General features: G+C 36.0%; 1 protein-coding gene across 1 annotated transcript in view; it reads left to right on the forward strand.

Annotated features, from left to right (window-relative positions):
* The window catches only part of KIAA0825 (KIAA0825 ortholog), a 254,030-nt gene that overhangs the window by 586 nt on the left and 239,527 nt on the right, over nt 1-13,917 (forward strand). Inside the window, exon 2 of the mRNA XM_068423333.1 lies at nt 9,608-9,696. The gene's annotated coding sequence lies outside the window, so the exon portion shown is untranslated. The remainder of the gene's footprint in view (nt 1-9,607; nt 9,697-13,917) is intronic.

Below are 13,917 nucleotides of genomic sequence, written 5' to 3' on the forward strand. Positions count from 1 at the left end.
AGGGCTGTGTGCTGGAAGGAGGAAGAGACCTCGCTGAGTAGAGGAAGCTGACAGAGGAACCAGGTGGAGTTCGACATAGGCGCAGGTTGAAGTGTCTCCCCTCTGAAACAGTCTGTCTGTGAGGGTCAGGAAGGGGATAAAGGATTTCTGATCCTCAGTACCCTTTATCTCTGTATCTCAGAGAAACTTTCAGGGTGTCTTGTGCCACGTGATGGCTTATCCTCAGGGATGATGACCAGGCACTGCTGCAGCCAGATAATTAAGCCACGTATTTTGGTGAAGGGATTCCTGCCTCACTGATCAAGTTGGTACCGACTTTTCATTATGAAAGTCAGGGTTTGATTTTTCTAAATTACAAAGCAACATGAAAAGGTCAAAATAATATTGATTGTACCCCAGGCACTCAATTTAGTATTAGAAAAGTAGAAGTGCCAGGATTATGATTGTTTTGTTTATTTTGGTCCCTTGTGTATTTGAGAGAGAACTTTTGACTTGATTCCTGTGTCATGTAGTGCACTGAATGGATAGCACACAAGAAATCTCTTAGTGCTTTGTAATGAATAAAACTAGCTTTGTAGAACACTTTCTTTTCTATTCCTTTTTTATACAGTTGGAGACTAGAAGGCGCACATCCTGATTCAAGCGAAAAAAAAAAAAGATGATTGAATTGCCTCCTTAGGGAACTGAATGCTACTCTCTCCCCTTCCATAAAATTCTTATGTGGACGAAGTCCCTTTATACTCATTGAGGTACCTGTTTCATATTTAAGACCTGTAGACTGAGCTACGTATGGCAAAACTTTCACAAGTGCTGAGTATTTGTCACTGCAGCTTAGATCAATAGAAGCAATGCTTTCAACTCGCCAGTGCCAGAAAAGATAGGTATTCCTGCGGAAAGAAAACCAAAACCACATAGTTTCAGACATCTAAAATTTGGCAGCACGCTGGACACTTGGTTTTAATTCTGAGTTGCCCAAATATCAAAATGGAAAAATAGTTCTGCTGGGCCTCAGATGGGTCTTGTGTTGCTGTTTATAAAGTGTTCTGGTGCCTGTAATGCTTATTGAAGTTTTTCCCACCTTCTGTTTCCTTGACATTGCAGCTATATTTTTGTATGCCAGCATGAAGAAGTAAACATCAACAACCTCCATCAGTAGTTTTTGTTATAAATGGCACTGAAAAATCTTCAGACATCTACTTGAATATTCAGAGTTAAATGGCTGTATTTATTGCTTGCATTTCCTGATTGACAATGAAGATTAGTTGCATTTTCTATTTTGTACCTGTTGCACCTTTATACCTTCACTACTGAGTTGTCAGCACTGTAAAAGTATTCATTTTAATTCAGAAAATCAAAAACCTGTGTTTGTTTTACAAAATGTAATCTGAAGTTTAGACTGCACTTAATCGGTTGTCCCTAAATATTTTGGTTTTATATGATAGTAAAAATTTATTTTATTTGAAATCTAGGAACACAGGTCATATGAATAAATAATTCTGCATTTATTTACTCAGGTAAAGCTGAAATAAATAATTCTTATTAACTAGTACTAAATATCAACCATTACCTACCTAGTAACTAATAGCAGTTTTATGCCAGAGGGCTCTTAACAGGCTGGAGAAGTCCTCAGGATACAGTTGTGTAAATTTCAGCACATAACACTGTGAAGTAGTTACTAGTGAAGAAGTTGCATACCTGTATGATGACCATTTGTTACCTTTGAGAATTAAATATTTTCTAGGGTTTGTTTTTTGTTGTTTTTTTTTTTTTCCCCCTTGTCTCTGGCATATAAAATATGTGGAATCAAAATAACTGAGACCTCAAACATTTCATATCTATTTTCACTGTAACATACGTTGTTACTGAAGTGTAGCTTTAAGAAACTGAGAATGTGTTTTTACCTTCATTTTAGTGGTCTGATAAGTTTCATTTTCGCTTATCCTGTCCCTCTATTATTTTTCCATAATAAGCCTAAAATATTTTCTTCTTTTCCATCCTTGTCTCATTATAGTAGCTAGAGATCTCTTAATTCGTTACGTTTTTTCTTATTTACAAGGGTTAATATTAGGTCTCACAGGTCTAGGGAGGATCTTTTTAATTGGCATATTTTTCAGTACCTCTAGGTTTCTTTGTTCTTTTAACATGTTTGTCAACACAGGTTGTCAAGACAGTGTTTCAGGTGCCCATCTTTGTCAGACATCAGTAACTGCTTCTTTCTTAATTTTGTTTCCTAGAGACAAAAAAAAGAAATTTCTTTTCCTTTCCATGGTTCTAGCTTTCTACCTTATGCTTTTTGTTTCCTTTATATTCTACATATAATTGTATTACCATCATGTCTTTCGCCTTGAAATTTCACTTTTTACATTTTCCCGTAGATCGCGATTTGACGTCACCTAATACGTGCAGTTATCTTTCTCTAGGCCTCATCGGTGTTGCCATGATCAATATGATCACTGTTCAGCCTTGTCCTTAAATCTCACAACCTCTGTCTGCAGGCCTTCACCTCTTTATCCTTCACTTTGCAACTTAGAGTTTTGGGGGGGGGGGGTTGGCATTTTTTTGTCCCTCACTAGCCTTTTGACTTCTTATGTTGAAAATTATATGTAATTTCTTGCAGTAATTGTGATAGTGATACAATCCATGCATAAACATCTGTCTCTTCCATTGTGAAATATGATCTGACAGATTTTTTTATCTGGTGGAAGATATTTTACATTACGTGCTTAAAATATTTTCCATCATGCAAAGAAGTTTATCAGTTGACTGATTAACAATTTCAGAGATTAAAAAATTATTAATTAGAGCTTTTTTCTTCCATTGCCTCAACATAACGTGTGGATACTTATTTAAGCAATGTCATTTGACAAAACAAAAATCAGAATGCTGTAGACAAATTTTGGTCAAACATTTAGTAATCACAGCTTTGTTAAAAAAAACCCGGAAGCTACACTGAAAAGACAGTCATAAAAGGTAAACCAGTATGAAGTGTCTCCACACTGCCTTCACGTGGAGAAAGATCTAACTTTGTGCCCTGTTTTTAAGTCCATTTTGTAAGTCTGTCTTCAGTATGAAGCACTGACTCTGGTGTTGTAAAAATAGTGAAGGAATTTAAATTTTCTTCTGTAGGCATGAGGGATTACAAGAATTAGAAATAATACAAACATAATATAAATCCACAGAAGCTGGAATAGCTTCTTAATAATAATTGTTCTTCTATAAACATAGCTATAGTTTCTATCATGAGCTGATGAATATGGGAATGGCAGAACAAGCTTTGTGAAAATTGTTGCTTTTCTTCAAGGCTTGCTGATTATGTAAACACAGTTATCATAACTTTATACTTATATTTAAAAACATCTTCTTTATGGTCTTTTCAAGAGGTATCGTTTTTGTTTCTTTCTTGTAACCATTTTTCTAACATAGAATGTTTCTTTTTCTGATCGTTGTAAGCTCAGCCTATGTTCTTACCTCCTTGCATTCATCTGCCCTTCTGCCAGCTCACATTCCATTAATGTATGTCAGTGAATCAGTGTTGAGGGACAAATGTAGAGAGCACAGAACGGTGTTCAGCCACTTGTTCAATAACTCTTCTGTAAATGATGCCAAGCTATATACTGTATGTGTATTAGTTCACTCATTAATGAATTAGTGAACTGCACTTCATACTTCATTAGTGCACTTTCAGTCACTCATAACTTGGAATAAGGTTTTGTTTGTTTGTTCTTACTTTTAAAATGTAGGTAGCGGAATGGTTTTGTTTTGCATTTAATACTTAACCTTTCTAACCACTTGAAGTTCAAGTTTCGTTTCTTTGCCTGATGTGAGTTAGTCCTTGGCTGCTTGGACCTTCTTTCTTAATCGTACTACTGTTCTCCTGCCCTGACTTAAATCTGCCCTCTCTGCCTGGAATATTTAATTGACCTACTTCCCCCATTGACCTTCTAATGTTTTCTCCTACGTAGGAGATCCATTCTGATGTGATCAGCAAATTTTCCTCCATCAAAGTCCTTTTACCTTCTTTTTTTGAGAATCCACATAAGCTCATTCACATTGTTGATTTTTTTTTTTTTAATTTTGTGGGTATGTTTTAAAATGCGTTTTCTTTGTCTTATGTATCATTCTTCCCTAAGTAACTGCAGTCAGAAAGGTGAATGTGTGCAATGGTAGCAGAAATTACAATTTTTTCTTAATCATATGTTGTTAAATAGCAGTGTATATGCTCAGAATATTCCAGAATGGTTTCTTATCTGCAATAACCCTTCTCTCCCCACAGTTTTATTTCTTATTAGGTAACTGCTAACAACATGATTGCTGCCTCACAATGCAGATAAACATGAACCCTGGTTTACAGGCATTAGAAAACCAAGTTAGACATGATGTAACCAGTGGGGTAACGTGTTGCATGTACCCTTTTTACCTTTTCTGCTGTTCACTGTACTTGAGGTCAGTACAGAGGGTAGGCAAAAGGTGTAGATGATTGTGGGTGAAAGGACAAAAGAAAAATACTAAAAAGAAGTTAGGAAAAAGTGTGGCATAAATTGTAATAGGGAAGGTAATGAATGTACAAGAAGAGCAAGCTAGTATCAAAATACCCTACAGTATGTGACAGTCCTATCTATGTATTTTATCAGTATGTAACTGGAAGATTATATGAAATTGCAACATACAAGTATCGGACATAGATTTGCTACTTAAGGTGAGGTTAACAGAGTATCATAGCAGTTCCTTGTAACTGTTCAGTTGTCTTTGTCATCAGCAGATCTTGCAGATAACTATTGTATTCTTACAGCTTTGTTTGTCATCCGTCCCTAAGAATCCCAGGTCGCCACGGAAGGCAAGCTTACCCTGTGATATCAGTGTCTCTTTAGTGTCTCGTGAGGGTTGTAGTAGAAGCATTCAGTATTAAAATAATGTGTTCATTGGTGGATTTTTTCAGAAATCATTGTCTACTAGACTCAAAAAGCAGACAGCATTTGCCAAAGAATAAATCCAAAATTAACTGTCAGATTAATAGCAAAAAATAGATCATATTAATGTAGTAACCTATTGCCATAAGAAAGTGGGTTTCTCTTCAGATAGGCTTTGAGGTCTGTTTCGGTGCAAAATAAGTTTAACATCCATAATTTCTATTTTTCTCACTGAGTCTTGTGAAAAATTTGGTTGGATGAACAAGAAATTTCGCTTAATGACTGTTTTCCATCACACTTGTGGACTTGGGAGTTAAGAGAAGTGGAGTTTCGTTATTGCAGACATTACTGTGTGATTCTACTTGGCTTTGGCATACCCAAATATAAGACATGTAAATTGTTCTCCCATCCAGAGATACCACTCTATGCTGTGACAGAAATGTTCCCTCAAGGAAGGAGACAGCAATGTCCTTTTGTGATCTGTAGTCTCAGGAGCTTTATGAGAATTGGTGAGGTCCTAAGGATTGCAGAAAAAGTGGCTAGACCTTTTGCAGAAGGGGTGCTTCAGCAGCCCCTTATGCACAGAATAATAAAATACTTCCTTTGAAGCAACGCCATAGGTAAGGTCTCTCCCTCTTTTCTTCCACTTCCCCAATGAAGCAATGACATTTATTAGTATAGAAGGTTTTTGCTGTCAGTGGTTTCTCCCATCTGGAGTGCCAGTATTGACAGAAGGGTGTGTGTGATTAGCAACATTATTGCTCATAAAGATCATCAGTAAGAGCTGGAGTAAGAGCAGGACTGGGAACAGAGTATCTTTTCAGGAAATGTTGGGGTGCACAAAAGCATTCTTTGGGAAGGCATTATGCGGTCTTCTATATGAGCATGAACTCTCTAAGGATGCCAGCCCTGTTTCTGTCCTTTTCCTGCCTCCCCACTCTCAGCAGCATCCTCAAATATTTATCTGGTATATGAGAGTAGAATTTATGTACCCAAAGCCCTACTTCCCTTTTGTTTAGAGGTAAACAGAAGCCCCCTTCACAGAATCTAAGAAAGAACTTCACAAGAGTTGCTAATACCAGCAGTCGTAGGATATAGATCTTTTCAGTAATAATGTTGTAAGTGGAATGACTTTGAACTCAGTTCACTGAGGGGTTCTGGGGACAGGTGGCCTTTGAGATGCGCCTCCTGGAGTGGGGATACCACTGTACTCTTGTCCATCTGCAGCTAACCCTTCCCATGTTTTGGTGGTGGAAGGCTTGAACAAGTGTGACTGTTCCACTCATGGGATTGTAAAGACAGTATGGCAGGAGAGGAAACAAACAAAAAAGAATAGGATGAGGATTAATGGGGAGATTAAGTAGGAGAATTGCATGTGTAGTGTGTTGGACATACATGATGTAAATCTTCTGAGGTAAATGGTAGATGCTGATTGAAATGTGGTAAATTAATCTGTCAGTTTTTTGGTTAAACATTTAGAGTTGCTTTCAGAAACTAATTTGCAGCAATCCATGGAGTCATAAAATAGGTCTTGGTGAATTATATTCGGAGGTATTTCCGTATTTAAGTTACTCATATGCCAACTTTTTCTATGCAAAATGTCCACCTCTTAAATTTTCGGGATAAGTGTTATATTGGAATGAGCTTGTCTCTGCAAGAGGCAATATAGAATTAATTTGAGACATTGTGTCTAGTTAAAAATGTGTATGTGTACATGTGTCTGTATAGAAATATATAAAATGGTATTATGTGCTATATGTGGGCTTTTCTTGAACAAGGCAAAATTCGTTGCTAATCCAGCTAATTCATTTAGAAATATTTGTACAGAGTGTTGACATATTGAAGTATGATTATGCATTCTATCCAAAAATTTCTATAATTTTTTTTAGAAATTTGCCTTAACCTTTATAACTTGTGTTGTATTTAGTCCTCAAAAGCATTCATTTTCACTTTATTTTTTAATCGATTCAGTGAAGCTCCTGCACTGTGATTTGGGTTTTAAAGACCACAGTGATAGAAAGATTTCGTTCTTTCTGGGCTGAGGAGAAAAATTTCCATGTTCTCACAGGCAAGAGTACTCTAAGATGGAGTTTGATCAGTTTTTGGCTAGCTAGATGCTCAAGGAATTCACCACTCTGTTGGGCCGTGCTTCAAATACCAGCTTAACTTTATTTATGGACCCTTCTATAGCTTTTAGTTCCTATACCAATACTGGTCTTCACCTAAAAGTCTAAGTAATATAGTTAGCAATTCTTCCTGTTATAACTAAATCTGTCAGCTAGCTGTCAGCTCTGTGATGTGCCTGATCTTCTGTCTTGCAGAATTCGATTCAGTATCAAATCCAAGTCATCTGAATAGCAATGCAAAATACTGCCAGAATGTTACTCTGTTGTACTTTGTTATTTCCTCTTCAGTTTTAAATTTTATGTTTGATAAAAGTGAAACTCTTACACCTTGTTGCTTTATTTTATTTCTCATTAGTTAATATAGGTGAAATAATCAGTGTGAGTGTTTCTGCTTACAATTTCAGTTTTAGCAAATACGCTACTTATTTAACTTGTCCAAACATGTTGAAGATACTGAATTCTAAGGCAAAAACATTCGCAGTCTGAAAAGGGAACACTGACAAGTTCAGTCAAAAGGGAAAAGAAGAATAATTTATAAAAGGAACTGTAGATAATGATGCCATCCAGTTGTTTTAAAGTGCATCTACCTCACCTTTAATGAATTAGATTTGTCAACAGCGTATGTTTTATGCACTACTTCTAATGAAGTGGCATACCAGCACTACAGTGTACTTTGAGGTTTATTCCATCAAAGCTTTTTGCTGTCGTAAAGTAGACCTTTTTAAATAATAGATACTAAAAACTACATTTAAATAAGATTAAGGTTGTGACACAAACACCAAATGACAAATTTCAGGCAATTCAAAGTTAGGGCTGACAACTTGTCATTAACTTGCATTGTTGCTTTTTAAAAAAGTAGCACAATTGCATGATTTAAGGATTGAATGTCAGACTAACTTTAAAATTCTTGGCTTTTGTGGGCCAGAGTTACAACCTTGCTGTCATTTTTGATATAGTTTTTTTTGCATAACCTCTGTTTTCAGAAAAGTAATAGAAGCAGTGCAAAAAGTACAGGCTTTGTTGGCTTTGTTCTTAATTTAAAACACAGATGTGAAAGTATTGTTCAAATAACAGGGGCTATCCTGTCATCAAACTTACGTGCAGTTCTTTTGAACTTCCTTTGCTCTTGTCTTTGCTGCTTCTTCTACAGAACTTCTGAGTTACAGGAACTTTAGTCCTGGGGTACTTCAGCTAAAACCCTGGAAAGTGCTAAGAGTTCCCACTTCTTTTCCACATAAAGAACCACATGTAGAAAGCCTTGTAAAAATATTTTTAATTACTTGAAATATTGTGAAACAAAAACAGGTGAACAGAATACTTCCTGTTATTTCTTACATATGCTTTCCCATTTTGTTGCTGTTAAACATGATGAACCTTTATATTCAGGTATGTTTAACATGCATGTGTGGACACAATCCTTTCAATTCCCCTATAGAGATGATTTCTCCAGGTCTGTAATTCTAATGTATGCAATCTATCGTTTTCACGACAGTTTTGTCAATTTAATAATCTAGCATAAACTGGCACTGCTGCCAAGTGGGCAGGCCTGCAACAGCCACTCACTGCAGTCACCTACCCTGTGCCACCATCAGTGCTTATACAGAAGCCTGGTAAATGGGGATAAAGGGGCTTGCACAGGGTAAGTCGCTGGTGGAGAAGGATGGTGGGATATTTTTGCTGATCTAGTTTTTTAGCTACCTCATTTGATTCATTAGGTTAGTATCCACAACAACGACTGGATGCAGCAGTCAATCTTTAGTACTTTTAATACGATTGTAGAATTATAGAATCACAGAATGGGTTGGGTTGGAAGGGACCTTAAAGATCATCTAGTTCCAACCCCCCTGCCACAGGCAGGGACACCTTCCACTAGACCAGGTTGCTCAAAGCCCCATCCAACCTGGCCTTGAACACTGCCAGGGAGGGGGCAGCCACAGCTGCTCTGGGCAACCTGGGCCAGTGTCTCACCACCCTCACACGAAAGAAATTCTTCTTGTCCAATCTAAGTCTACCCCCTCTTTCAGTTTAAAAACATTGCCTATTGTCCTGTCACTACAGGCCTTGGTAAAGAGTCTCTATCTTTTTTATAAGCCCCTTGATGTATTCAATGTTCACCTCAAACTTCCCCCTCTTCTGTTTTTTAAGTTGCTTGTTCTACAAGTGGGTGACCACAAGGTAGATTATTTTCAATGAAACTATTGTGCTATGCAGACCTTGTCTACGCATTTCTTATAGCTGCAGTATGCTATTTTGGGAGATTCTGTGGCCTTCTAATTTCCCATTGTGTACACATCTTCTATCCATTGCTTTTATACCTTTGGAAGAACAAAATGAAGTGTTATGTAGCACAAATGGTTTGTCTAATAAGTATCAACAGAAATGGAGACCCCTAAAGTTATTTTTTTTTTAACATTTTGAATGTGGACTATCATTTACCAGATGGAATTAAGAAGCATACTGTCTTACTGTATGAGCAACTTTATGTAATACTTAAGAAATTAGGATTTTTATCTGTGAAAGTGTTAGTTCTTCAAATACTACCTATTAGTAATTTTATACCTTCTTTTTACATAGGACCACTGATGAACTATTGACTGAATGTTATGCATGGTCCCTTAAAACGGAGAGCAAGATTTCAGTTACAGAGAACATATTGACTGAAGGTATTTATGTAAATTGTGCATTGATATGTTTTGAAATTGACTTGCTATAAACTATAAATGCTTAAAAAGTTCCAAATGAGTGGTTAGATCAGACCCGTGATGTTAATAGGAAAGTGCTTATTGGTACTAACCAAGAATATATATGAATTTTTACTGATTGAAGAAAATGTAGGAGATGCTACATTTTAATTCAAGATTTTTTTAAATGTTCTGAGCAAGCTTTGTTCAGAGTAACCATTTTATAAATTCTTATCTCTTTCCAACAGTTATAAAAAATGACTAGCTGTTGTAACTATTAAGAAACGGACAGGTATGAACTTCATAACAGTGTAGTTTTCAAAGAAGTCTAAATAAGGTATCTCTTTGTAGTAAAGACTTACACAGTTATTGTAGAAGCTAATTGAGACCACTGTTTTTGAAATGCATATTGTAATTTGCAGCGTTTGTTTAGGTGCAACAGTCCCTGATATTTATTACATTTGGAGCAGAATACAGTCCCTTCTGTAATACACAGAAAAGCCTAATAACCTTCCTGACCCTGTGAAGAAAGGGTCAGAAAATGTGGCCTATCTCTCAAGTTGTCTGAATCTCTTTTCTCAGTGCAATCAATCTATTTCTCTCCACTCTTTTTATTGTGTTGCTATTAGTGCATAATAGTACAAAAGTCTAACTTGAATAAAAACTTGTAATCATTCCGAGAAGAAGTGGTTTAGGGAGCTGTATCATCCAGTAGTACAGATAAAGAAGAGGCTTATTTAAAATATGAATAGTAGGCTATGCAATGTTTTTAATTCTTACCATGCCATTTGATTTGGAGTGTGTGAGTTACGTCAGGTAATGCAGATATAGGGAGTGGTGAGGAATACAGCCCACTTAGTTCTTTTTCTGCAATAAACTTATCCCTGGTGCACACTGTGATAGAAGAAAAAAATGGAAAAATCATTCCAGTCTGCCTTGATATTAAAAATAAAATTATTTGTTCAGTGCCATTCTGTGATACAAACTTGCAAAGCAATAGAGTTTTGATTCTCTTCTTTAGAACAAACTTAAAATTTCTTGATAATGTTCAGCTCCAAATATTAGCATATTGTAATGGCACTTATTACCAGCTTATCTAGGAAAAATATGTTGATTCAATAAATGCTCCCACCGTTTTCTATACCTGAACTCTTTCTTCATTACTCAGAATACATACTATTCACTACTTTTCTCGCTGGATGTTTTGTTTGTGTTTGTAACATCCTCCACACTGTTTCCTGGTGGTGTACCAGTGAAGGGAATCTTGGGTTGGGACCACCTGCTGTTGGCTGGGTCACAACAAGCATAATTTGTCTTACAGATTAATAGAATTGAGTTGAAACTCTAAGGTTCACTGTAGAACTCTCATAAAAACAGATTTGGTCACAACTCAGGCTTCTGAAGGGTATTCTGGTAGGGTTGTTACCACACTCAGTTTTAGGCAGTTAAATTAAAAAATATATAGATTGAACCTTAAAAGTTTAATTGTAATGTAAGTTTCCAGCTTGAATCTTATATGGCTTATTAATTTTTAACTTTAAAAAAGTTGTAAAATGCTGTAAAATTAATATAATGAAAAAGAAATATGCTAAAATATTAATGTGACCCTAGAAAAAAGTTTTTACTCCTTTTCTTTAGTCTGTGACGTCCCCTTCTCTTTCTCTCTAGCAACTTTAAATGTAGTCTTCCTTAAAAAAAAAAAAAAGATGTTTAGTTTTCAGTCCAGTTTTGTTCTGAAGCAAAAGATTTATTTCATGTGATAGGCAAACAGTGCACATTGTTTACACTGTAGTTCCGCTTCTTGGCTGGTTGCACAACTCATTTGAGTCTTGTAATTATGTAAGAAATAACACAGTGCATGGTGTTCACTTATAAGATATTTATGAACACTTGCCCTCTTAATCATGAAACCAAAGGCTGAGTGCTTTCTGCACCAGAGAATTTCATATATCTTTACAGTAGTTGCTTAAGATGATAGGGAGGACGAACCCCTTTCTGCATCACAAATCAGCTGATTGTCTTTCCTTTTTACACAGTAATTTATGGCCTGGTCTGGTTCTAAAAAAGATTTCTTTTCCCCTGTGTGAATGCATTTTGTTACGATTCCCTCTCCCAGCTTTTAACCTTGCCTCTATGATACTTTGAAATCCTATTCTTGATACAGCATCTTCCCAGAAGAGATGGTAAAATGTATTAGAGTTCTCCACAAGTATTCTTGAATCATACCCACATGGCATTTCCATGGCATGTACAGACTAACAGCAGAGAGGTAAATGAACTTCACCAGGAAGTACAAGATGTTTCTTTCCTGAGCTGACAGCTTCAAGACTCTTAGTTGCCCTATGATAAAGGAGCTTCAGGCTGGAGTATGGAAGTATAGTTGAAGAGATCCTTGAGAAGAAGGAAGTTCCTTTCAATGTAACTATTCCTTTATTTTCTTTTCTTTCTTCTTCAGCAGCAATGGAAAGGTATTGTGGATAAATATTCTTTAAAAATGCCACTTGATTATGCATTTTTTTTTTGCTTTTGTAGCATCGTAGTTGTGATGACTTGCACTTCCTGCCAAGAAATAAACATGTAACATCTGATGATGTAAGTTATCAAATTAGACAAAACTGGACTGAAATATGGGGAGGATGCTCTGGGACGATAAAGGCTGTCTCTGAGCAACTCGTTGGAAAAATCATTTATATATGGCTTATGAATTAGTCAGAAGCTCCTGTCTTAAAAAAAAAAAAATAAAAAATTCCAGCTTCCCTGATAGTTGCGGAACTGCAAACCAGTTAGACACAAGTTTAGTATTGTACAACTATTTTGATTACATTTAAGTAGATGTGGTGTAGACATACTTTCATATCAGTCATTATATTTGTACTTTAATACACTGTTCTACAAAGGTCTTTCCTGTCTCCTACTTTTATTGTGTTTGGTGGTGCTTAAACCCTAAATGATATATAATCTGTGCTTTTTTAACGCATGAAGCTGGCTGGTATCAGCTATGAATTCTGCTCTGGTTTCAAACTGATAGTTAACTACAAGGCAAGACATAGTCAAGACTAAGCACTTCACTTAAAGAAGCTTAAATCAATGTCCTTTTAATTAAAACTGAGAATACCATTGGTCTGTGTGTTACTTATATAATTTTTTTTCTCCTTTAAGTGATCTTTTGATCAGATCCTTTTTCTTAGAATAAAAGAACATACATGTCCAGCCTGATGCAGAGGTGTGGTGGAATCAATATACTGCTGACTATCAAAATTGTGCTTTATCTAGCAGTGCTAAAGGAATAAAATATAGTAAGCTGTTAAAACAGTTACTCTTCACTAGGAAGGAAAACAAAATAAAAGGCAAGCAGGAGGATGTCTGGCCATAAAGATGAGTGATCATGGAGGGCCAGTTGCCAGCCCAAACTGTTAAAAGAACGCAAAAATGCTGCTGTATTAGTGGAAAGCATAATTCTCTTGCTGTGGAACTCCATCTAGGCGTATACCTCTGTGTTTCATGGTGATTTTATGGATTCCTCAAAGATAGGCTTTTATTGTTTTGGTGTATTCTGACTAGTTACCAAAGAATCTTTTAAAAAAGCTTTGATTAGTCTTAAATTAGGCCTGTGCATGGGAAAGCAATCTGAGGTATTTAAACAAATACTTTACATGAGGCTTCTGATAGGAAGCATCTTGGTTACTCTGTTTTCTTTTTTTTTATAGCTAGTAACACTTAAAAACCTGATTGCAACTTTAAATAAGTCAAAATACTAAGAAGCAATAGACTTTTCGGTGATTAGAGAGACTGGTGTCTATGTGAAGAAAAAATTTTATATAAAAATGTATTATGCTTTGTTTAATCCACATAAACTTCAAATAGAATCCTAATTATACAATACTGTGCCTCATCAAGAGAAATCAATTACTTTTAAACTAATATATGTGAAGCAGTGAGTTACGTTATCAAGCTTACTTTGAAGACATGCCAACAGAGAGGAAAATGATTACAGATCACATCATTTTGCAGAACCTGTTTGCCTTGAACATATTTCCTGTTGTCAAATGGTAACCTTTCTTGGACTGTTGCTGATGTAGTTGAATATAAAGTTGTCCTCCTTGAAATTCTGATTTGTATTACATGTTAGCAGCAACCATTTGGTCAATCTTAGAAATGTAAAATGATCTTAAAACCAATCCTATGAGATCTACTAAATTGAAA

Source organism: Nyctibius grandis, chromosome Z (assembly GCF_013368605.1).
Source record: "Nyctibius grandis isolate bNycGra1 chromosome Z, bNycGra1.pri, whole genome shotgun sequence".
NCBI lineage: Eukaryota > Metazoa > Chordata > Aves > Nyctibiiformes > Nyctibiidae > Nyctibius > Nyctibius grandis.